Source organism: Euleptes europaea, chromosome 2, assembly GCF_029931775.1.
Source record: "Euleptes europaea isolate rEulEur1 chromosome 2, rEulEur1.hap1, whole genome shotgun sequence".
NCBI classification, from domain to species: Eukaryota; Metazoa; Chordata; class Lepidosauria; order Squamata; family Sphaerodactylidae; genus Euleptes; species Euleptes europaea.
The window spans coordinates 96,312,156-96,335,889 of record NC_079313.1 but is presented as its reverse complement, the minus strand read 5'-3'; the positions used below and the strand labels follow the sequence as shown (position 1 = coordinate 96,335,889).

The following is a 23,734-nucleotide window of genomic DNA, read 5'->3' as shown; positions in this document are numbered from 1 at the left end:
CTACATTCGAATTACCAGAGAAACAGTAACCATAGGTAGCAATTTAAAGGGCGTGCCATGATGGCTTCATGTGTCCCAGTTCTTAGTGACTTTGCAAAATTAAAATGGCAGGCCTAACAAAGGCTATCAAGTCAACACTGTTTCCTATAATCAGTGGGAACTGCATGGCTGCAGGAAGACCGCAGTTGCTGTCCCTGTCCAGCTCTGAAGCTGGCTGGCTGGCCTTGGGCAAGCAATTATCTCTCACCCTAAGCTACCTCATAAGGCAGCTAGAGGGATAAATATTAGAAGAATGATAGCGAGGACTTTCTGTCGCTCTGAAAACCGAAGGTAAAAATAACTAATCAGGAATTTGCCTTATACTCAATGCTGTGGGGGAGAACTAGCACTAGTTCTTCTCCCCCCCCAAAAAAGTTACATTTTAGTCTGAAAAACTATGCCACTTGACTAAAAGTATATGCACTTTTTCTTCTTTTAAATTAAACTATTCACTGTGAATCCTGTAGTCTGAATGTAAAGTTCTGGAAGCTGTTGTACACTTTTTCAAGGAATGGACACAGCTATTATCTTAATTGTGGGACCTCAATCAGTCTGAGCTAGGGTTGGCAACCTCCAGGTACTAGCTAGGGATCTCCTGCTATTACAACTGATCTCCAGCCAAAAGAGATCAGTTCCCCTGGAGAAAATGGCCACGTTGGCAATTGGACTCTATGGCATTGAAGTCCCTCCCCTCCCCAAGCCCCACCCTCCTAAGGCTCTGCCCCAAAAACCTCCCACCAGTAGCGAAGAGGGGCCTGGCAACCCTAGTCTGAGCTAACGGCCTCACAAAGAGCCATCACCTCATATATCTGGTATTCTCTACATGATGCCCACTAACTCATGAGCTCCTCATAGGCCCTGTGTACTCCTACAGGCAATCTTATATGGGTCATTAATAGTCTGATGAACCAGGCATGAGACTGCAGATGTTGAAGTTTGGATCAGAAAGCCAAATCGACACTCTTAATTGAATCCACTTGTGTGGTTTCCAGCCACTTTGCATAAACCCTTCAGATCGGAATGGATTATTCCCACCCTGTCTCCTGCATACACAATGCTGAATGGATCTGAAGAAAGACAGAATTATTTTCTGAACAATAATTACATAACAAGCTGTTCTGAAAATCTCATTCCAAATGACTTGTCCGTCAACTGTCACAGTCAAGGTTGTCTGTGTATCATGGTACTGAGCAAACATTGGGGGGGGGGAGATAGCATATGCTACTGGCTAGAATTCAGCTTGCTGATAATATCATCCACTTTTAAAACAAGTTGCTTATGCCTGCCAATAGGATCAAAAATGAGTAGAATGCTTGGGGGATCTCAGAAGCTCGACAGGAGGCCAAATACTGATTTGCAGCGGCTTAAAGGAGAGGTAACCAATGCTCTGCATTTAAAAACAAACAAACATGCAGTTGCAGATTTACTTAACAGAAATAAGTTACAGCATCCAGCTTTTGGGTACAGTATTTTAGTTCCTTGACATGGATTATGCATAGCCCTGCTCAGAGGTAGATAAGGTTGCCAGGTCTTGCCACCAGCGGGAGCTTTGTTGTGGTGGGGTTGGGGGAAGGTGATTGGCGCAATTACGTCACTTCCAGGGTAAACCCAGAAGTGATGTTAATTGCCCCCACCTTTAGCTGGCCTGCTTCTGCCTGCTGGCCAACTAAGGGATGACGAGCAGCTCCCTTAATTGGCAGGCAATTGCCCGCCATTACCTGGTATCTAACAACCCTACAGGTAGAGCATGAGACCAGCTAATTCCCGACAATCACAACAGATACTGCAACCAGTGAACTGTGTTCCTACTCTGGTAAAGCACAGTCACTGTCTCTACAAACTTGACAACATAGAAGCGGAGGCTCAATTTGAGTCATTTGGATTCAGGAGGCTCATTAAGGTTTCTAGAGGTAATAACTAACTAACACATGTAGATGGAGACATCACAGTTCTACATTCTCAAGCTATTCCTAATGTTCTTTGCATTAGCACTTGTTTCCTCAAAAGGAAATTTGGAGAGGGGGGAATCTATATTCATGTATTAAATGCAAATACCAATGAATACCAAAAACTTGCAAATGGAGTTCAATTAGAAGCTTGGAAATAAAAGGTAATCTGCATATTCAGAGTAACTGAACAGCATTTATCAATTTTGGAACAGGATAGGTATTGTTCGCAGATGTTCAATCTCTGATCTTGGACCAAAAAAGTAAAATGTGAAAATAGAGTCCTAGCCTGCCTCTCCAATGACTTTTTTTCTTTATTGTTGCCTCTTTGGAAACACACACAGTGTTTGCATTTTGTAAGGACAGAGACCTATTTGGCTACCACTACAAATGCAACCTCCACTAATGTATGGTGGAGCCATCCCTGCTAAGCAACAACTGGTTCACACCTGCCTTGCATCACATTTTTAGATTGCTGGCTCTCTGTAGAAGTGCAGTCCATTATTGTAAACTTTCTTTTGCACATTTTGATGGCTAGACATGCAGTTTGATCCTACCAGCTTTTTTGTTCAGTCTCTTGCATGTCCCCCCATCGCTGTAGCCACCATCCTTATTTATTATTTACTTCATTTACAGCCCACCTTTCACTCTGAGACTCAAGGCAGGTTATAAAATATTTTTTAAAACGCAATCGGACAGGATAAAACAACATGATAGGACTATGATTTCAGAATTAGAAAAAAATGTAAACAGCAAACTGTCTAAGCCTAATCTTTTGTTCACATAGGTCCCACGGCCTCTAGTATAGCCTTATCAGTAGCCTGTGGATAAAATGGTAGAATATAGCCCACCAAATGGCTAATTTTCAGAGCTTTCTACCACCTAGTACCAAATTACAAATTGTAGATTTCTGTTGTGGGCATACCTTAATAATTAATAATCATTGATGGTTAAGAATTTCTTGATATGTATGATGTAAGTAAAGGTAAAAGTCCCCTGTGCAAACACTGGGTCATTCCTGACCCATGGGGTGATGTCACATCCCGACGTTTACTAGGCAGACTTTGTTTACGGGGTGGTTTGCCAGTGCCTTCCTCAGTCATCTTCCCTTTACCCCCAGCAAGCTGGGTACTCATTTTACCAACCTCGGAAGGGTGGAAGGCTGAGTCAACTTTGAGCCAGCTACCTGAAACTGTCTCCTGTCGGGATGGAACTCAGGTCGTGAGCAGAGCTTGAAGTGCAGTACTGCAGCTTACCACTCTGCGCCACGGGGCTCCTACCTGTATGATGTACTTATAAGTAATAACTTGCACTGTGGAATAGGGCTGGCAAGCCCCCAGTAAGGAAAGGAACCCCCACCCTTCATTGCCCACTTCTGCTTAGTGCAGTGGTGGTGGAAGGGATAAGACCCTCGATGCCGGCTATGGCATCATGTCAGTTATGATTTTAGAAAATGGAAGTGACCTAGGGCAACTCTAGGAATCTCTGGAAACTCTATGGTAAAACCATACCTGTTTCCAGCAATTCCTAGAGCTACCTATGTCACTTGCCATTTTTTACCAGAGGAGACATGAGGCCTCAGCTGGCATTGTGGGCCCCCTGTATCCCCACCCACAGCCCTCCCTCTGGTTGTCAGGCATTGTCTGGCAACTTTATGTGTGGAAGCATAGACGTGTCTCTGGCTGCCAGGGCACATCCTGAACTGGAGGTGGCTTCAAGAGTGTGTAAAGATGGAATTCCCAGAGCCCAACACTCCATCCACTACAGCTTGTTCTGTGCTGGAGTCCTGGCTGCTGTTAGTAGGAGACAGAGCTCAGAGGAAGTGTTGTTATGACTACCAGAATTAACCTTACCAAGCAGGAATGTTAACAAGGCTCTTAATCCTACCTCAGCAAATGTCTTTTCTAATACTTGAAATCTGAGACTCAAAAATGGTTCCAACGTAGAATGACTTTCAATTAGAACCATATATCTTTGTTATGGCTACTAATTTTCTTTATTGTAAAATGATGGTCTCTGTGCTCAAATGACAATGGCAGTCAGCATCTCCCTGGCAATGGATTTAAATGTTAGAAAAATCATGAGTCAGACAAATGGCAAATAGAGTTTACTCTCCATGCACAGTATTCATTTACTGTAAAAAGCAATATTTAATGTTGTATTGTGTTTTTAATACAAGATAGCATCATTTAATGCAAAGTCCCTGTTTATGGGAAACTTGGGAATGGAGGTTGTTTAATTTCAGAATGTTTAGCAATGAGAAAATTCTGCCCCTCCTAGGGTTGCCAACCTCCAGGTGGTAGCTGGAGATCTCCTGCTATTACAGCTGATCTCCAGGCAACAGAGATCAGTTCCCCTGGATAAAATGGCTGCTTTGGAAAGTGGAGTCTGATATTATACCACAATGAAGTCCCCCCCTTCTCAAACCCCACCTCCTAAGGCTGCACCCCCAAAATCTCCAGGTATTTCCCAACCTGGCAAGCCTAGACCCTCCCCATTTTCCAATTAAACACAATTTTCTTTTCCAACCACTTTCTTTAACCCCTCCTCCTTACCCATTATCCTTGAGCACTATAATTGCCAGCCCACCCACAATACTTTCTCCCACATTCAAAGATCCAGATTGACTTGATAAAGAATACATATTTCACTTGCTCACCATCCTCACTTAGAATTTTATTCATTTATTTATTAAGCACTTACAATTCCATAAAGCTTTGAAGAAACTATCAGAAAATGATGCAAAATATAAAAGCAACAGACAAGGGAAGATGAGAATATTCACACTCTGAGACCTCATCAGATAATAATCACTTTACAAATGACCAGGTGGAATGATTACTGACGGTGTCTGTTGAGGGAACGGGGAGACTGGGTGGAATGTCAATGGATGGTATTTATGCAAGGAAGGAGAAGCTCATTTGCAACTGGTCCCAACATGCCAATGGAGAAGGCCTATTGGTCTGCCCCTCCCCTTCTTGTAGCTACAAGGTAAAATGACCAATGATGGTTGATATAGCAACAGAAGTACTCTAAGGGAGCTGCATCCAATGACCCTTTAGCATATTAGTGCAAATTAGAAAAATGTCAGTGGTGAGTTTGGTTTTTGTCTTGGAGCTGCTGTTGAGTAATGAGTACTACTGACAACACATTCATTATACAAGATCCTATGGACTGCTTCTCAGTACTGTGGACCCCCAGATTGGGATGCCAGTTCTTATCTGTATAAGCCAGTATTTAGAGATACAAACTAAAGCATGGTCTCCCCTCTTTTCCCCACCACATTACAATGAGAGCAAGTACTGGGTAGTGGTTAAAGTGTTGGACTAGGATCTGGAAGACTCGGGTTTGAATCCCCAGACTGCCACGGAAGCTTTCTGGGTGACCTTGGGCCAGTCACACACTCTCACCCTAGCCTACCTCACAGGGTTGTTGTGAGGACAAAATGGAAGAGAGGAAAACTATACTGAGAATAAACATTGGTGTAAATGAAGTAAAGAAATGAATGAACATCACAAGGTACTGCTTAAATTCCTCATTCCCCCGCAACCATAGGTAACTGCTGTGAGTTGATCACAATATGAGTCAGTGACATCTTGGGAATACTTGGGCATGCCAGTAATGTTGAGGATTTTATAAACTCTGGACAAAATACTTTTTAACTGCTCTGATATTCCAACTCATTTCCAACTGAAATTTTAAAACTGATTTGCTAGAAGTGAAAATACTACACTAACTGTTAGAGTGTAAACTTGTTTTTTTTAAAAAAAAAAAAAAGAGTATCACACTTCTTTTCACATGAAATTAAAACTGAGTAAGAAGATTTTTTTTAAAAATTGGAAGCAAAGAAACTCAAAAGAGAAATGTTGAAAAGATGGCCAACCCCAATAGATTCCTAGTGTTCCTAGTAGAATTCAACAAGGTTAAAATGCAAGCCGATAGCTAGAAGCCCCCTGGGTGAATGCACAAGTTCACCCCATGTGGGAAAAAGATAAGAAACGTGAAAACTTATGTGTGCATTAAGCTAAAGAGCCAGGCTTTGAGTCAAAGAAATAACACAGCCAATGCATTAGCAGAAAAATAAATCCAGAGGGTACAGTGCTGAGAGGAAGGGAGGCTCCATTAACAAGAATGACAGCAATAGTGTGATATTAAACCAAGAAAAATCTAGGCTTAATAACGGAAAATGTGTCCTAGTAAAAAATCTTGCAGACAGTACACAGGCCCCTACAGAATTATGTACTATTCTGGTATGTATTGCTGCCACTGAAATGGCTCAGAAGTGCCTTCAAGAACCCACTTTTGCTACATGCCTCTAAAATGCAACCACAAAAAATACACAATAAAAAGATGCATAAGGAATCATTTTCCGGCACTGAAGAGTATATTGCACCGAGAGTATTGTGTGCAGTTCTGGAGGCCTCACTTCAAAAAGGATGTGGATGGAATAGAGTGGGTGCAGAGGAGAGTGTCAAGGATGATCAGGGACCTGGAGACCAAGCCCTACAGGGAAAGGCAGAGGGACTTGGGAATGTTCAATCTGGAGAAAGAGGAGGAGGGACATGATTGCCGTCTTTAAGAAGAAGCGTTGGTTTTTATATGCTGACTTTCTCTACCACTTAAGGAAGAATCAAACCAGCTTACAATCACCATCCCTTCCCCTCCCCCCCTAACAGACACCCTATGAGCTAGGTGGGGCTGAGAGAGTATGACTACCCAAGGTCACCTAGCTGGCTTCATGTGTAGGAATGGGGAAACAAATCCAGTTCACCAGATTAGCCTCTGCCGCTCATGTGGAGGAGTGGGGAATCAAACCCGGTTCTCCAGATGAGAGTCCACCGCTCCAAACCACCACTCTTAACCACTACACCACCCTGGCTTTGAAAGGCTGTCACTTAGAGTAGGGCAGGGAGCTGTTTCTGTTGGCAACAGAGGTTAGGACTCGCAATAATGGGTTTAAATTACAGGTGGAAATTACCAGCTGGATATTGGGGATAAATTTTTTAAAGTACCGTAAGAGTTGTTCAACAGTGGAACCAGCTTCCTAGGGAGGTGGTGAGCTCCCCCTCACTGGCAGTCTTCAGGCAGTGGCTGAACAAACACTTGTCAGGGATGTCTTAGGCTGATCCTGCAACAAGCAGGGGGTTGGACCAGATGGCCTCTATGGACCCTTCCAACTCTATGATTCTATTATTCTACCACATTAAGATGAGGAGCAAATTTCTCCAACTCCGTTCCATTCCATTCCATCGTTGTTTCTCTGATTATCTGTGCCTCAGCATACCCTTCCTCTGGCTTTTCACTTCTCTCACTAGAATTTCCTTTCAGCATTTTACCCCATAACAACAATCCGTATACCAATTTGAACACATATTTATTTCAGTATCTGATGTGACAATTTGTATATGTTTGGCTGAATTAATGCTATATTCCTATGCTGTTTCTAAAAATATGGATTTTATTTCATCATTCTGTAGACAGAAAAATGTAGTCAGGTCCATTTCTGTGTATCATGCTGATGAGTGCACAGTTTGGCAGTTAATAATGTTGAGAGCTTCAGTAATTCTGATTCAGTGGTTCTTTTTGATGTTGAACAACTTTATTCTCCATCTTTCATTTTTCTCCCATTACAATTGTCTGATTCTTTTTTACAGTCCTCATTCCAGATAGATGGATTTCTTAGTGTCTAACAGCAAAATAATAACAGGGGTCCCATGGCACGCAATTAATTGCAGCATAAACTTTAGTGAGCTGGACCTCACTTCATCAGATGTATGGTGTTGACTGTATACACAACAGAAAGGTTGTTGCAGGAGAGATGCTCAAAAAGGGTCGTGTTTAAAACACAATCCACTCAAAAGAGGAATCACTTCACTCACAGTGGGTGGGAGCTACTCCCAACTGTTTTTAGATAGGCAAAGAAAGATTAACATAGGATCTAGTGCCGGACAAAAGAAGCCAATACAACAGGCAGTCTAGCAGAGGTCTGTCTGAATGTCTGTGAGGGTGGGATATGCAAGGTACAGTATTAACACCTATAGTGAATGAGGAATCCCAGATCCTTCTTGAGACCTGGGGGAAAGTAGATAGTCTTAAACTTACAAATGAATTTTAACTCAGCAAATTTGTGTTGGATTCTTCCTTTAACTTTTGTGTGTGTGTTTGAGAACAGTGACTTTTATATCAGTGACAGAATGTCCTGGAAAATTAAAATCTTCAAACACTGGTTTCGGAATATTGTTATGCTTCAGAACACTTGAGATCTTTTAAAGCAGTTGAGCTTGCTGTAAATCATGTAAATCATGGGCTTTCACATACCATAAAAAACACAGGGGGTGGAATTATTCCTAGTTACATCGTTTTCTTTGCCTATCAGCAATGGCAAAGGACAATGCAAAACAGATGGGTTTAAAGCTACAGATAGGGAGTCATCTAAAATCTGGAAGGCTCAAGCTTAGGCTGTGAAAGCCAGTGAGATTACTGTGGAATAACCTTGAAGAATATTGCTTTGTAGAACAGTCATGAACTCACAACCAACCTAAGAAATTTTAATGAGATAAACATTGGCCAAGGCAGTGAATTTCAAGGGACAGGGCTCAAAAATAGGAATTGTACTCAGTAAATAATAATGGTTACAAGATAGGTATGATAATGTGAAAAGTTACCCCTGTTTTTTCTCTCTGACCTTTTCTTCTGCTGACCTTATACCCAGGCATCCACTGACACTTGACATGAATCATTAGGGTTGCCAACCTCCAGGTACTAGCTGGAGATCTCCTGCTATTTCAATTGATTTCCAGCTGATCGAGATCAGTTCACCTGGAGAAAATGGCTGCTTTGGAAGGTAGATTCAATGGCATTATACCCCACTGAAGTCCCTCCCCTCCCCAAACCCCACCCTCCTCTGGCTCCACCCCAAAAATCTCCAGGTATTTCCCAACCTGGAGCTGGCAACCCTATGAATAATTTAGATTATTAACCAGGGCCTAAAAACCTCTCCAGAAGCATTCTCACAAAAATGGAATCTCAAACACCTAGTAGCTTGGCATGGGTAGTAAGAGGAATTGACAGCTGACTAAATTACCAATGCTACAGGATCCACACTGAGATTCATTTCATTCAACCAATATCTTACTGACTGGAAAGGTTCTGGGGCCAAAAAACAGAAATAGGGGGTCACATGATTTCTTTGCAAATCATGGGTTCATTCACACACACACACACACACACACACACACACACACGGGTCGCCAGCTCCAGGTCGGGAAATACCTGGGGATTTTGGGGGTAGAGTCTGAGAAGGGTAGGGTTTGGAGAGGGGGGACTTCAATGCCATAGAGTCCAATTGCCAAAGTGGCCATTTTCTCCAGGGGAACTGTTATCTATCACTTGGAGATCAGTTGTAATAGTGGGAGATGGAGGTTGGCAATCCTAACACACAACAAACATGTCAGGCATGGAGGTGACGGGCAGTTGGTGGGTCAGGCAAGATGAAAGAGTTCAACGTCAAGACAAGGATTAAATCATTGCCAGAGGTTCAGAGGCAGGCAATATCTGTAGGGCACTGCAGAAGCCTACTCAATGTTGGGCCAGAAATAGAATCTAAAAGGCATTTGAGGACTGAGGCAAAATCAAAGCAGGCATGAATGAACAACGAGGATGAGCAGAACTAGCGCAGCCTTCATACTACAGGCAAGCTGCTCAGATTTAAAACTCAGCCTGGAGGCACCAGCCTTATACCTCTAGTCTAGGTCCTAAGGAGAGAGTTCTAGAGTTCCAGTGCCATGGCTGAGAAGCCCCTCTATCATGTTGCCATCCAGCTCATTTGAGAAGGTGGGGGAAACCCAAAGCAGGGCCTTGGAAGATGACTGTAGTGGGTGCAAAAGTTTGATTTACGACACAATTTATTCTGATAAACTAATGCACGTCTGCAGCTTTTCTTTTTTTCCTGGTGACTGGAATTGGACTTTCTTTGAAAAGTTGCACATTCTATGGCAGTTCAGTTTCAAAACCCTCTTGGTGCCAGGTAACACTCCAGTGTGTAAATGTACAAGAAGGCTGGGCATCGCCCTGAAATAAAGGTAACTGAGGGAAATTACGTAGCAAAGCCAGGAACCCACAACATCTGCTGAAAAAAATTATTCATTTGAGTTGAATGGGTCTCAAATAAACTTTCAACCAGGAGGCCATTTGTGCCTTTGATGGGTCACATTAGCAAGGACAGTGGGATTAAGATGACAACATCATTGATTAACCTTTCCCCTTAATCAACAAATGGAATGCAGGGGGGCACCTCAGCAAATATGAGAAGCCACATTTTCTGCAGCTATAAATGAATGAAGCTCTAAAGTCAATAGAGCAGACGAGGTTATTTATGGCCGTGGATAATTTGGCCCACATGCCTTGATTAACTGGGTAATTTGTCAGACGGCAGCTTCAGCATGAACGTGAAATATAAAACGCTAAGCCAGCCCAGGTCTCTTTTTGATGATCCTCCTGTAACTTTGCAGAGCCCTCTGTTTTCTGCCAAGTGGGGTTTTGAGAAATTCCTTGACAAAGTTGGTCATAAAAATAATGTCTTAAATGAAAAAAAGGTGTCTCCTATTGATGCTTGCCAGGAACAAACCTGAGGCAAAGCCTCTGTCTCCAACACCTCCCGGTGTAACCTGTCACATCCAATCAGTTTCTGGTGTTGCGAAAGTTGAGTGTGCTTGAAATAGAATGGAATTTTCAGTCTATTTCTGCATCGAGCCGGCATCCACCTGCCATCATTTCGCAGCTGTTCTTTACCAGAAGTGTCAAGAAGGGGGTTCGTAATTAATTAACATTGCCAATATGTCTTAATTCAGAGGAGGGCAAGGGCAGCAAACAGCCAGACAAATTAGGACTTGTTTACGCCTATTGAAAATTGCAAATGCACTTGCATAAGCACTGCATTCCTTAGCAGACTTACGAGAGCCTCCTAAGTACAGTGGAACAAGTAAGCACACATGGGATCAGGCTGTTACTTTGTAAAAATAAGGAGGTTTTTTTCACCATAATAATTTTGAATTCTAAATATTACAGCAAGGAACTAAATGGACCTTTCAAAGGAGTAGCCATGTGACTTTGCTGCAACCAACTTATCAAAGAGTTAAGTTGGTTTGGGGAGGGGCTGTGGCTCAGTGGTAGAGCATCTGCTTGGCATGCAGAAGGTCCCAGGATCAACCCCTGGCATCTACAGTTAAAGGGACTAGGCAAGCTGGTGATGTGAAAGACCTTCCACCTGAGACCCTAGAGAGCCACTGCTGGTCTGAGTAGGCAATACTGACTTTGATGGACCAAGGGTTTGATTCAGTAGAAGGCAGCTTCATGTGTTCATGTGTCCAAGAGTCTCATAGCACCTTTGTGGCATGAACTTTCATGAGCCAGAGTTCATTTCATCAGATGTATAAAGTGTTACATCGGATTTACAGAGAAATATATACCAAGAGATACAAACAGGAGAAGGGTGGGGGTTGGTAGCGTTATTACAAAAAGAGGCTAGAAGGCTGTGTTTCCCAGGACAAGGTATGTTGCAGTAACAAAATCCAGTCAAAAGAAGACGAAGAAGAAATAATCTACTCAGAGTGTGTGTGGACTACTATCAACAGTGCACATAAACCCACGAGGAAGAAATGTTGTTTTCTGCAGTGAGATCATCATCCCCAGTCCTTCCTCAGTTCAAGTCTGATGGTATAAAAACTGCAGATAAAGTTGCTAACAGGCTAGGGGGGAATGTCCTCCTGTCCTTGGAACAGAGGTTTAATCTGCAGGAATGGGCAGCTGAAGCTTTTCATTTTTTGTGTTAAGTGCCATCAAGTTGCTTCCGACTCATGGCGGCCCTATGAAATAATTACCTCCCAAATGTCCTATCATATGGGATGTCCTGCCTGTTTTCATAGCATGGAGGTTAAATAACATCACCTGATAATTGCTGCAGATCAATTATTGAAAAAGAAGAAGAAGAGTTGGTTTTTATACCCCGATTTTCTTTACCTTTGAGGAGTCTCAAACTAGCTTACAATCACCTTCCCTTCTGCTCCCCACAACTTACACCTTGTGAGGTAGATGGGGCTGAGAGAGTTCTGAGAGAACTGTGACTAGCCCAAGATCACACAGCAGGCGTCATGTGTAGGAGTGGGGAAACCAACCCAGTTCAGATTAGAGTCCACTGCTTCTAACCACTACCCCACACTGGCTCAGGTGAAGGGACAGATAGGGGAACCAGTTTAAAAGATGGCAACCCTATCTACAGGAATTCGTATACAGCAAGTCCGCTGCTTCTCATGGAAGTCTCCCATGACACTTTTCTAAGGAAGTACTGTAACTTCCAGAGAGACTAGAATCTTCCCTCGCTGACTTCTGAGTACCACCCAGATACCCAGGTGTCACCTACAGGCCCAGACCCAGCAGGGGAAACAACAGCATGTCACCAGCTGCCACCAGCACATCACCACTAAAAGCCTTGCTCCAAGATACAAGTCTTGCCCCTTCTCCAATTCATCAGTAGCTAGAGAAGTGCACACTCACCCTGTGTTCCTCCTTTGACTTGACCTTGCTTTTCACCCATGATCTGTATTGTAATTTCACACACTTTGCCCTAGGAAATGGGACCATCTAGACTCTCTGTGCTCCTCCATCTCCAGCCTTCTGCTTTTTGTAGTTTTGGGTATCAATCTCTCTGCCAGCTGAATCAATCTCTCTTCAGCCATTTGACAAAGTGGACTCTGGCTCATTAAAGCTTATGCCACAATGCATCAGTTGGTCTTTAAGGTGCCACAAAACTCTCTTATTATGAATGGACATTGTTATGCATTCCGCCCCATAATCTTATAGACAGCACTTAGCAGATACAGATCTTAGTGGGAGCCTGTGATTGATGTTGGGAGTCTCTGCTTCAAGGGAAGCAACTCCAATTCTCTTGCTTGTGAGCTGAGCAACTTCCTCTCAAGGTGACATAGTCCTGTAACAATATTTGTCAGTGACAAGGCTCTCAGTATGGCAAGTTGCTGTCAATACTCAAATATCATCTGAAAAGTGCAGGCAGATGGGGGAATATCACCTCTGGTTTGTTACATGCACTAGAGATCAGCTCCAGTTATGTGCTGAGTATTGCCTTTAGGGGTTTTCCAGGAAAACTGCTTTCCACTATCTCTTTCTCTAGATTTGTACGTATCTCAAAACTAAAAATGCACTAAGGGCATCAATGACCAACCCATTCTATCTTTCCCCCTTCTAAACAATTTCAAGGGAGGAATCAAAAGGAGGGGGGGAATAGCATTGTTGTTTTTTAACCAGTTCTACCTGTGCCATTTTCTGACCCAGATCCTCAGTAGATGGCTTTCTTCCTTTTCCTAGGGCAGCCTCCACATCCATTTATGGCTGCGTTGGCTTCAGATTTCAACCTGTCATCCATCAGGGAACCCAGTTAAGCTTGAATTCACTAGCATCAGAGATGAGTCATTACTGTTTTTCATGTCTGCCTCAAAGGATGCATGTCTGCATGACGGCTGACGCACAATTCCCTATACCTATATGCTTGCATTCAGTATGAAAATCAGACACCATCTCATAAGAGAAGCGTCATCCTCAGCTCTTGTTGTACTTGTGGTAGTTTATCTTTTTTGCATTCATTATTTATTGTACAACAACCATAAAGGGGCCTTTCAACACTCTCTGGTTCAGTAAGGAGAGATCTATGACTTTTCTAGGACACTGATGGGAAGACCAAACTACCGTTATCCAAGCACTTCCAGACATAAGTATATTACAGGAGAGAAAGGCAAATATGGTCAGAGCTAATAGAGACAGTTCATTAACAAAGTTACTTCACAGTCCTTGCCTGATGGGATTATCATGGGGTATCAGCATTTTATGTCACGTTAATATATTCCAAACTGAATATACCACCTGTTCAAGGTTTACTTTGAAACGTTGCCTATATTTAGAATGTTATAGGATGGGAAAGACTGGATATTTTGTGAGACATTTCTAGTTCATCTTTCTATATCAAGGCAAGCTTGATCAAGCCTAAACTACTCTTCTCTGAAATATGTTTATCAATAATCTGTCCCGTACTTTTTGGGCTGCTTTGTATACTTGAGGTCACGGTGGTCATTCATAAGCCATTGGCTGATCGGCCTGTTATCAGTTATGCACAGCATATAATGAAAAAACACTGCCAACACTTGTAGATCAAGTTTGGGTCACCATATCACTCTTGTTTCTCTTTGCGGGCTATCGAAAAGGGTATTCAAGGCTCACATCTGCATCTACCACATGGGTAACAGCTGTACTCAAGGCATCTAGAATCCAACTCTCTGTCAAACTCTTTAGGAGTAATTGCTTGTAGCCTACCACTCTGCAGTGTAAAGACAGCAGAAGGAGCCTTCCTCCAGAAGTGCTGCTGCTTTTACCAAAGGAATGCTTTGAACTTAACTGAATGGAGTGGTAGGATACAACACGGTGTATCTTCCGAGAGGTCGTCTGATGATCTCCTTAACCTTTGCAAGTACATTTGCCTTTACCTTTCCTGAGAGATGCTTCTGCACCTTCCTCAAACATGCTTCCATGCCTTTTCACTTTCTATGTGAGATTCAACAGGTATAGTTATCTCCAATTTGCAGCTCCTTAACAGAAACAACTGTGTCACCTGACTGGCTCCCTGATGTACACCTGTTAAGAGAAAGTAAGCTTCCATCAGGCTCTTCTGGCAATCCTAGAGGTAGGCAGAGTATAATGAACAATTTGAGATCTGGGCTCTTTTCAGCTTTCCATGCAGATTAGATCTTTCTGATTGACAAGCAGAACGTAGTATAATTTTGCCTCCAGGAACTACAGATTGTTCCCCAAGGGCCACCAAGATTATACAAATGACCTAAATCTTGCTTTCCTGATTTCACCCACAATGATGAACAATCCAGCCCTTCCCTCTTCATTTGTTCTGCTAAATTGAAAAGTGTCTCGGTGTAAAAATCACAGCTTCTGTATCTCCTTCTGTGCCACCGTGATAGTTATAGGATATGTCAACATGTTCACTGATATCACAGTGTATAGTACTCCCTGGTTTTTGTACCTTGGGGCATTCCATTCCATACTGTAACTGCTAAAAATTGCTCTAGTTAATCATGTAGGCTGGACCCCACACAGAAGGGCCATGGCAACTGTTAACTGAATTAAATCAGGGTCTTATAAAACATTGTAAACTCTACTTCTATATATGTTTGCTTGATCTACATCACTGTTAATTTTATGCAGCACTGCCACACCTCCCAACCTGCTTCTATGGGATCCAGCCCTATGGCTACATTTACTGTGGGAGCTACCATGACCCAGGCTAAGCTAGTATATTTCCTTATGACACAGCACATATAGAATATCAGAATGATCTGCAAAAAAAAGGTGTAAATATAGGCATGGAAGAAGCATGAGTGGAGTCGTGCTCAAAGAAGGCAACTTCCCTCACCCCCTACACCAACCTTCTTTGCCCCCAAACTCATACTGTTTGGGTCTGTGGGGCTGAAAGAATGGAGTGGGGGCAAACTGGGGCTCTGAAGCAGGAGTAGGGAATTGGCAAAAGCACCCTTCTCTCCTCCACAAACAAAAGAGTCATTCTGTTGGAAGAGCTTTCACTCTGCCAGCCGAACGGTTGCACAGGATCCAAGCCATAATAGAATGATGATAAAAGGAAAAGCTCATCTGGTCAGTCTGTGAGACTGGGCAGAGATCTGAAGGCTAACTTGCATACCTTCTTTTTAAGAACAAGGAGCTACATGTTCATGGCCTCGAGAAATCAGCCACATCAAAGGAATGGTATGCCTAAAGGGAATTTTCACAGCTGTCACACTGACCTCCACATCCAAAGCTGAACCTCTGCTCTGTTTAGCACTATGCATGCCGAGCTGGAGAATTGGGCACCTGTAGACAGGTGCTGAAACAGATGTGCTCTGAACCTGGGTCTCTTTCTGAAGTAGACACAGATAGCATATGCTTCATTGCACAACAAAGACATTTCAAACACTTTATGCACCTGCGTAGTGGTACTTTGGATGCTTTAACAAGAATGTGAGCTGCAGTGCTTAACAAACTGAAGCCCCAGTGAAGTAGGTTCCTTTCAATCATTTGCCAAAAAGTGGTGACAGAGAAAAGCACTTTCCTCTTCTCTAATGTATATCATGATAGTACATTAGCCAAGTTAGGAGTCACTTAGAACACCCTCTCTTCCACCCTTTCCCCTCTCCCATCCATCATCTTCATTGTTTTCTGGGGTTTTTTAAAAAAAATCTTTAGATTAGCTACTGGGCAACAACCAATTTGTCTGAAGCCTCCTCTGTGGTCCCCAGAAGAGCCAACTGTGCTTTTGTCCTTTGCATCAAAATCAAATTGCCATGGTTATACAGAAAAAGATAAAGACACTTAGTTAAGTTGTTGATACCACCTGTCATTAATGTCATGCCATAATCCTTACATATTGCCACAGCCAAGGGTGTATCACTTTACGATGCCCCTTTTCCACTCATACAGCATGCCTACCACCCTCCACAACCTCTCTCTCTCAGGTTTAGAGTTACAAGAGGCTAGGTCATCACATTCGCTACCCTTCTTTTCTCTTTTAAAATCTCTAGAGAGCCATGACCCTTTCCCCTCTCAGGTCCTCTTTCTCACTCACAAAGACATCAGCAGACAGGATAGCCCAGCCCCCATTAATAACATGCCCTCACTCAAACACTTCACAGGGTTATTGTGGTTGGGGGTTCAAACACTGTTCTTCACATGCTGCCACCGTTTATTCATATCCTAAATGTATATAGACCAAGATCTTCACTGGTGTGAGTTTCCTTCCCTGAAACACACAGCCCACAGAGACAAAATAAGAAGTTAACTTATTTATGGCCTGAACGTAACACTGAAGAAAGTAAGGTTGAGGTTATGTGGTCGTTTATGCATGGGAGTTTAACCTGGGATTGTTGCTCGCTGGACCCACACTTTTCTGTTGCGAATTCAAAAATTGTTGTGCATCAGCAGTCTCCAAGCTCAAATAAAGAAGCATTTGAGTCCTTGCCCCTTGAAATGCTGCTTTGTAATTGCTGTAGAGAGAGAAAAGCCCCCCCAAAACCCAATTGCCGCATAAAAAAGCATTTTAAGAACAACAACAAAAAAGGAGCTATCTTAAAGCAACTGGGGGGGGGGGAGAAACCCAAGTCTCATTATTCAAAGCCTTTCTTCTGCTCAGAAAGAACGCTGAGGAAGCGTTTGAATTTCTGCCCCTTGACACGCTGCTTTGTCATTGGCTGTAGTGCTTTTTGTAAGAGAAACCAAGCTTCTGTGTCCCGCACTTTGCCTTACACATGGGAATTTCACCCAGGCTGAGCTCAGGGGAGATGGACGAATCGGGTTAATAGAGAAATGGAAAGTCCCAGGATTTGTGCAGGCTGGCAGTGAGGTCATCTCTAAAGGATGAAAAACTTATGTATAACTCCAAGGAACAATTGAGACAGACAGGGGATGAATGTGAGTGAAAGTACCCATGCACAAACGGCCAATGTTTCGCTTTGATTGAACTTTTGAACTGTTCCCATTTCAGCATCTTGGATCTTGTGTTACAAATTGACTCTTTTTAGTTAGCTAGCTTTAAGCTGATCTTCACCTCAGCTTCACTCAATCATACTGTTTTCCCTCTCACTCGCTAGCTGCCAACTCCGAATTGCTGCCTTAACTGCTATTTTCCAATTGTCTCTCCCCAACATTCTGTCAGCTCTCATTGGTCACTTTTAGAGAGAGGTAGAATCACAGAGTTGGAAGGGACCACCAGGGTCATCTAGCCCAACCCCCTGCACAATGCAGGAAATTCACAACTTCCTCCCTACACACACACACACTTGCAGTAACCCCTACTCCACACCCATAAGATGGCAAAAACAACTTCCCAGAATCGCTGGCCAATGTGGCCTAAAGGAAAGTTGCTTCCTGACCCCAAAGTGGCAATCGGCACTACCCTGGGCATGCAAGAAAGGACCAGGGGAGCCAAACACTGAGGTAAATCTTCCTGCCCTCCATCTCATGATTTGCCTAAGGTCATAGAATCAGCTTTGCTGACAGATGGCCATCTAGCCTCTGCTTAAAAAACCTCCAGGGAAGGAGAGCCCACCACCTCCTGAGAAAGCCTGTTCCACGAGGAACCGCTCCAACTGTTGGAAAATTCTTCCTAATGTCTAGACGGAAACTCTTTTGGTTTAATTTCAACCCGGTTGTTTTGGTCTGACCTTCTGGGGCAACAGAAAACAACTCAGCACCATCCTCTATACAACAGCCCTTCAAGTATTGAAGATGGTTATAATATCACCTCTCAGTCTTCTCCTCTCCCGGCTAAACATACCCAGCTCCTTCAGCCTTTCCTCATACAACTTGATCTCCAGACCAATCACCATCTTCGTTGCCCTCATCTGGATACATTCCAGCTTGTCTACATCTTTCTTAAATTGTGGTGTTCAAAACTGAAAACAATACTCTAGGTGAGGTCTAACCAGAGCAGAGTAAAGTGATACCATCACTTCGTGTGATCTGGACACTATACTTCTGTTGATACAGCCCAAGATTGTATTTGCCTTTTTAGCTACCGCCTCACACTGCTGAACACTGTGGAACATACTCTGTCCTTCACACCCTTGTTTTCTTCTTCTTCTTCTTCTTCTTGGCTTTTTTGAATGAAGCTGCATAAACCATAGTTTCTATAGCAATACAGTATATGCTTATCACTTTATTATTTTTATCCTGCTTCTCTCCCTGATGAGGGACCCAAAGCAGCTTTTCGCATGGTTTCCCCCATCCTCCGCTTAATTATCACAACAACCTTGGTTGTTAGGATGAGAGATTGTAACTGGTCCAAGATCACCCAGCGGGCTTCCATGGCAGAGCAGGGATTCAAACCCCAATCATTTCAGATCCTAGTCTGATAGTCTAAATACTATGCCAAGGTAGCACAGGAGGGACAGGGGGCTATTTAAATAACATGGACAGCTAAACACATGCCACCAGCATCTAAAACAATGTGTTAAATACAGAAAGATCCAAATAGGCACCCAAATCTATGCCGTGAATGCCAATTAGTATGTGGGTAACATGAGCAACCAACTCCCAGGAGGCTGACTGCTCAGGATGACAGTGTGGGGAAGGAGGGGGTTGCTGCCTTCTCCCCCCCCCCCATGCCATTTTCCCAGCTGAAGTGGTACAGGGTGGAGTAATTTGCCTGTACATGAATTATTTGAGCTGTACATGAATTATTCTGTCCCAGAACTCAGATCCAACTAGTCAAAATGTAACATGTAGTTTGGCCCCGAGTACCATGATGACCAGTGAAAAAGCCCTGCCAGAAATGAAATTACTCTGTGAGAGAGAATTATAAGAAAAACCTGGAAAAAAAGAACAAATTTGGTGCACAGGGTGATACAGATAAAGATGGTTCTTAGGCACAAGGGTCCCAACCCATGAAGATCTTTAAAAGTTAAAACCAGCACCTTAAATTGAGCCCAGAAGCATATCAGCAGCCAGTGTAATAATTCTAAGATACATGTTAGATGACAAAAATGATTTGTTGTGGTCGAAAGACAAGCCACTATACTCTGAATTAATTTTCTTTAAAGAAAGTCTTACTCAAAGCACAATACAATAATCCAGGCTCAAGGTTACAACAGCATGGGTCAGCATCGCCAGATCAGCTGAGAGGAATTAAGCTCCACACCAGATCTATTTGGGAAAAAATAACTTTTATACCTCATTAAGTGGCCTGATATATATATTTAAACATAGGAGAAAGCACAAAATCCTGAGGCACCTCACACTTCAACTCCCACGAAACTGACTTGGTCTCTTCCATGACTACTCTTGGTGTCTGTTGGGACAATGCACCTTTACAACTTCTCCAATCTTCAAACCATGTAACTAAGTGGAAAGGTGTACAGTATCAAACATGGCCGTCCACTCTCATAAGACTGACCAAGAGGCATTGCCCCATCCATCTGAAGGCAGAGATTGTACACCAGAGCAGCCAATGCTGTCCCCATCCTAAAACCAGGTCTGGAGCCTGATTGAAATATGTCAGAGACAGATGCATCACCCAGCAAAATCTGAAAAAGAATGCTCGGCCACTATTCATTCAATCACCTAGAATATTGCTTTTATGAAGGGTCAAAAGAGGGGGGGATTGTTGCTGCACAGAACCAGAAGGCACCCACTTTCAAAGGTCAATGAGTACATTGTTAAGCCTCCTGAGGTGGTTTTGCTGACAAGCAGGCAGGAAAAATGGTGGGAGTCTGTTAAAAGTCCCTGATAAGGACTTTTATAATTTTGCCTGTCCTAGCTGCTCATGCCTATTTTGGCGTCATAAAGAAGCCTGGCTGGAAAGAGAGAAATAGACAAGATGTGGAAAGCATCTGCAATTTCTCACAAAATTATACTAGCTTACATCTAGGAAGAATTTGTTCCAGAGATTTTGAACTTCTTGGTTACAGGATTTTGGTTACTCAGGGCTCAGTTATAAAATTCCCCACGGGGGACTTTTAACAGAGTGCAACCAACAAGCAGAGCTGCCAAGACAGCTTCCCCATCTCTACTGATTTGCTGGGCACTCTCAGGCAAGAGACTTTGCCTTTCATTCTTTAGTCACTGTCAATGCTGGGATAATAATACCTACAGCTCACAGGGGTATTCATTAATTGAAGTTTATATAGTTCATTGAGAGTCTTAGCTAACATAGTAGAAAAGAGCAAGAGTCCAGTAGCACCTTAAAGACTAACAAAAATATTTTCTGGCAGGGTATGAGCTTTCGTGAGCCACAGCTCACTTCTTCAGATACCCTCCGGTGTGATCATTATGCAGAAGAAGTGAGCTGTGGCTCACGAAAGCTCATACCCTGCCAGAAAATATTTTTGTTAGTCTTTAAGGTGCTACTGGACTCTTGCTCTTTTCTACTACTGCAGACAGACTAACACGGCTACCCACTGTGAATTAGCTAACATAGGGTGCTTAAATTCAGAATATTAGTACAAAAGTCCTGATCTGTATATATGTTGTTCCATAGCAGTAAAAGGGCAGACCCACCCTAAGACCTGAACACTGACAGTATGATAGTGCCACTGGTCAGTATCCGGTGGCTATTCTGCAGAGGGGAAATAAGTGACATAAACAGCCTCAGTCTGACTGCATAATGATCACACCGGAGGGCACAGCAATCCTGCCAACCTCCACCAATCACTGTGTAGTGTGCTGCTGCTCCTATAAATGGCATACATGGACACAGCCAACTGCCATCTGACGGTGTGGCAATGGCCCCTTGATGTCACATAGTCAACACCCACATGAGGAGCACCAGGAGACAGAAGGAGATGAGTTAACAACTCCTTTGTTCCCAAGGAGGCTAGTAAAACCATTGTCAGAAGGCTTGGCGTTAACATACATCAGTAAGCACCACAAATGTGGGTTCAAGTCACCACTAGGGGTGTAGATTCGGCTAAAGCTGAACCAAAAAAATGGCAGCAATTAAAGGCAGCCGAAAAGCAGATCCCAAATAATGCTGGTTTTTTTCTGCATTATTCGGGGCTGCTTTGGCCCCGCCGCCATTTTTACTCCCTCCCTCCCTGTCCTCCTCACTTACCTGCTGTCTGAGTCCTCACCACCACCGCCTCCGAAGTCCTTTGGAGGCGACAGCACAAGCTGAACACTGTGCCATCACCTCCAAAGTCCACGTAGACTTTGAAGGCAGCAGGTGGTACAGAACTGAATGCTGGGCTTTGCACCATGTATTTTTCGAGTCGGGTTTAATAAACCCAAAATTTTCAATTATCTGAAAAAAAAATGGATATAAAAAATGCCAGGTTTATTAAACCCGAAAAATACCAGGGCGGAAATGGTGCACAGCCCTAATCACCACATGCCACAAAGGTCTATTTTGCCAGGTGGATACCCAGAAGAGGAAACGTGGTCACTGTATTCCATTTCTTTCCACCAAGGTTTCAGATCCTGATGAGTATAGGACTCAGGACCACCAGTCTTTTCTCAGGCAAGGGTTTGCCGAATATAGCAGCAAAAGGGAACAAATCACTGCACCTTCACTAAAGGCAAGCTCCTGCCCCCCACCCCTGTACCTGACTCGAGAAAGTGAGGCATATGTCAAATGGGAGGCATGGGTTTGATCCCCAATGAGGGGGTATTGGTCAGAAGGCAAAGCACACTGTTTTTGCTCAGCAACAAGCCAAATAGCAGCAAAGTAAGAGTCAGAGTCTGGTCTAGACCATGCCTCTTATACTCTGGTACAGCAATCTGACAATTCACCCAACTGGAAGGAAACATATCATAAGGCATTAAGCATGCCCTAGAGGAGCTCTTATGTCTACATCAGCCATATGGAGCAAGGCAGGGAAGACCAACCCCCTGAATAAAACTGTAAAAAAAATACCAAAGCAAAAAAGTGAATTCAAATGGGCAAGGCCATGACATTTAAATTCTGTCTGTGTACAAGAATCTGAATTAACCCCCCACCCCCACGCAGGTAGAAGCAGCCATGGGCTGACTTTTACTATGAGAAAATTGAAGGGGATGAAATATTTAAAGAGTTCTCATCTCCCTCCCCACTATTCTTGCCTTGGAAAAGCAGTTATAGCAGCTGCATTTGAGGGGGGGAGGAAAGACATTTTAAAATGAACATGGAAAATAATTAACGCATGCCCCCACACAGACATATATTTATATAATACAACAATTAAAAGCAACAACTAAACAAAACAGATACACTGGAAGGAGGATCCTGTTAGTCTGACATGTATGCTTTCAAGTGAGCTATTCTACATCCAGTGTATCAGACTTCACAAGCAAAATGTAAATAACAGATTGAGAAGTAGAATGGATCCCTGGAAGAAGGGATCAGAGCATCAGCATTAAGTTCCTCAGTCAAATGTAGGACAAAGATCCAGTTCTCAACTAGGCACCCACAACTTACCAAACATTCTCCACCTCAATAGGTAGAAACATCTGAAATTGATCCGTATAAACAAGTGTGAGCATCACAGCCTCGAGCTCTTTGTTGTGTTTGTATGGATATTCTGATCTAGTAGGGGATTGGGAACTGATCGGATGGACGGCAGTTTTCATGGAAGTGTGAAGAGACATGAAATTCGCACACATCTTACCCTTCTGACAGTTGACAAGGACCTTCAAGCTAACCAGGTCAATAAAAAGCAATTGTTGTTTTCAGTGTAGAGGGTAAGAGGATCCTAAGTACATTTGGCATGTTTTCCCTTGCAGTTAAGACAGGGAATCTGTGAGCATGCTCAATCACAAGGATAGTTAAAATGGTGCTTGCCTGCCCATCATGAGGAACACAAAGACAGGTGTTCTCTGTGGTGCATCAGACCTCACATTTGATTAATGGACAGGGGAAATGGGCATCCAAAGATTTGTCTGTAGTTCCAGAAGGTGACAAAGCTCAGACGCAATGGCGGGAAGGCAAAAATCCCAATCTGAGACCTGATGGAACTGTTACTATTTATCCTTACTGAGCTAGACGGATCAATGGTTTGACTGTAAAACAAAGTTCAATATGGATTTCAAATATGGTTTTGTATTATTTGTTGTGCAGATACTGTGAGGGGCTCATAGAATGATGGCTCATGATGTACTTGGGTAGAGAATAAGGGCCCACAGACCTAGTTAGGGCACAGTGAGGTCTGGACACCTAC

General features: G+C 43.1%; 1 protein-coding gene across 2 annotated transcripts in view; it reads left to right on the top strand.

The window, feature by feature from the left end:
* KCND3 (potassium voltage-gated channel subfamily D member 3) overlaps positions 1-23,734 on the top strand; it is a 392,265-nt gene that overhangs the window by 159,036 nt on the left and 209,495 nt on the right. The window lies entirely within an intron of this gene.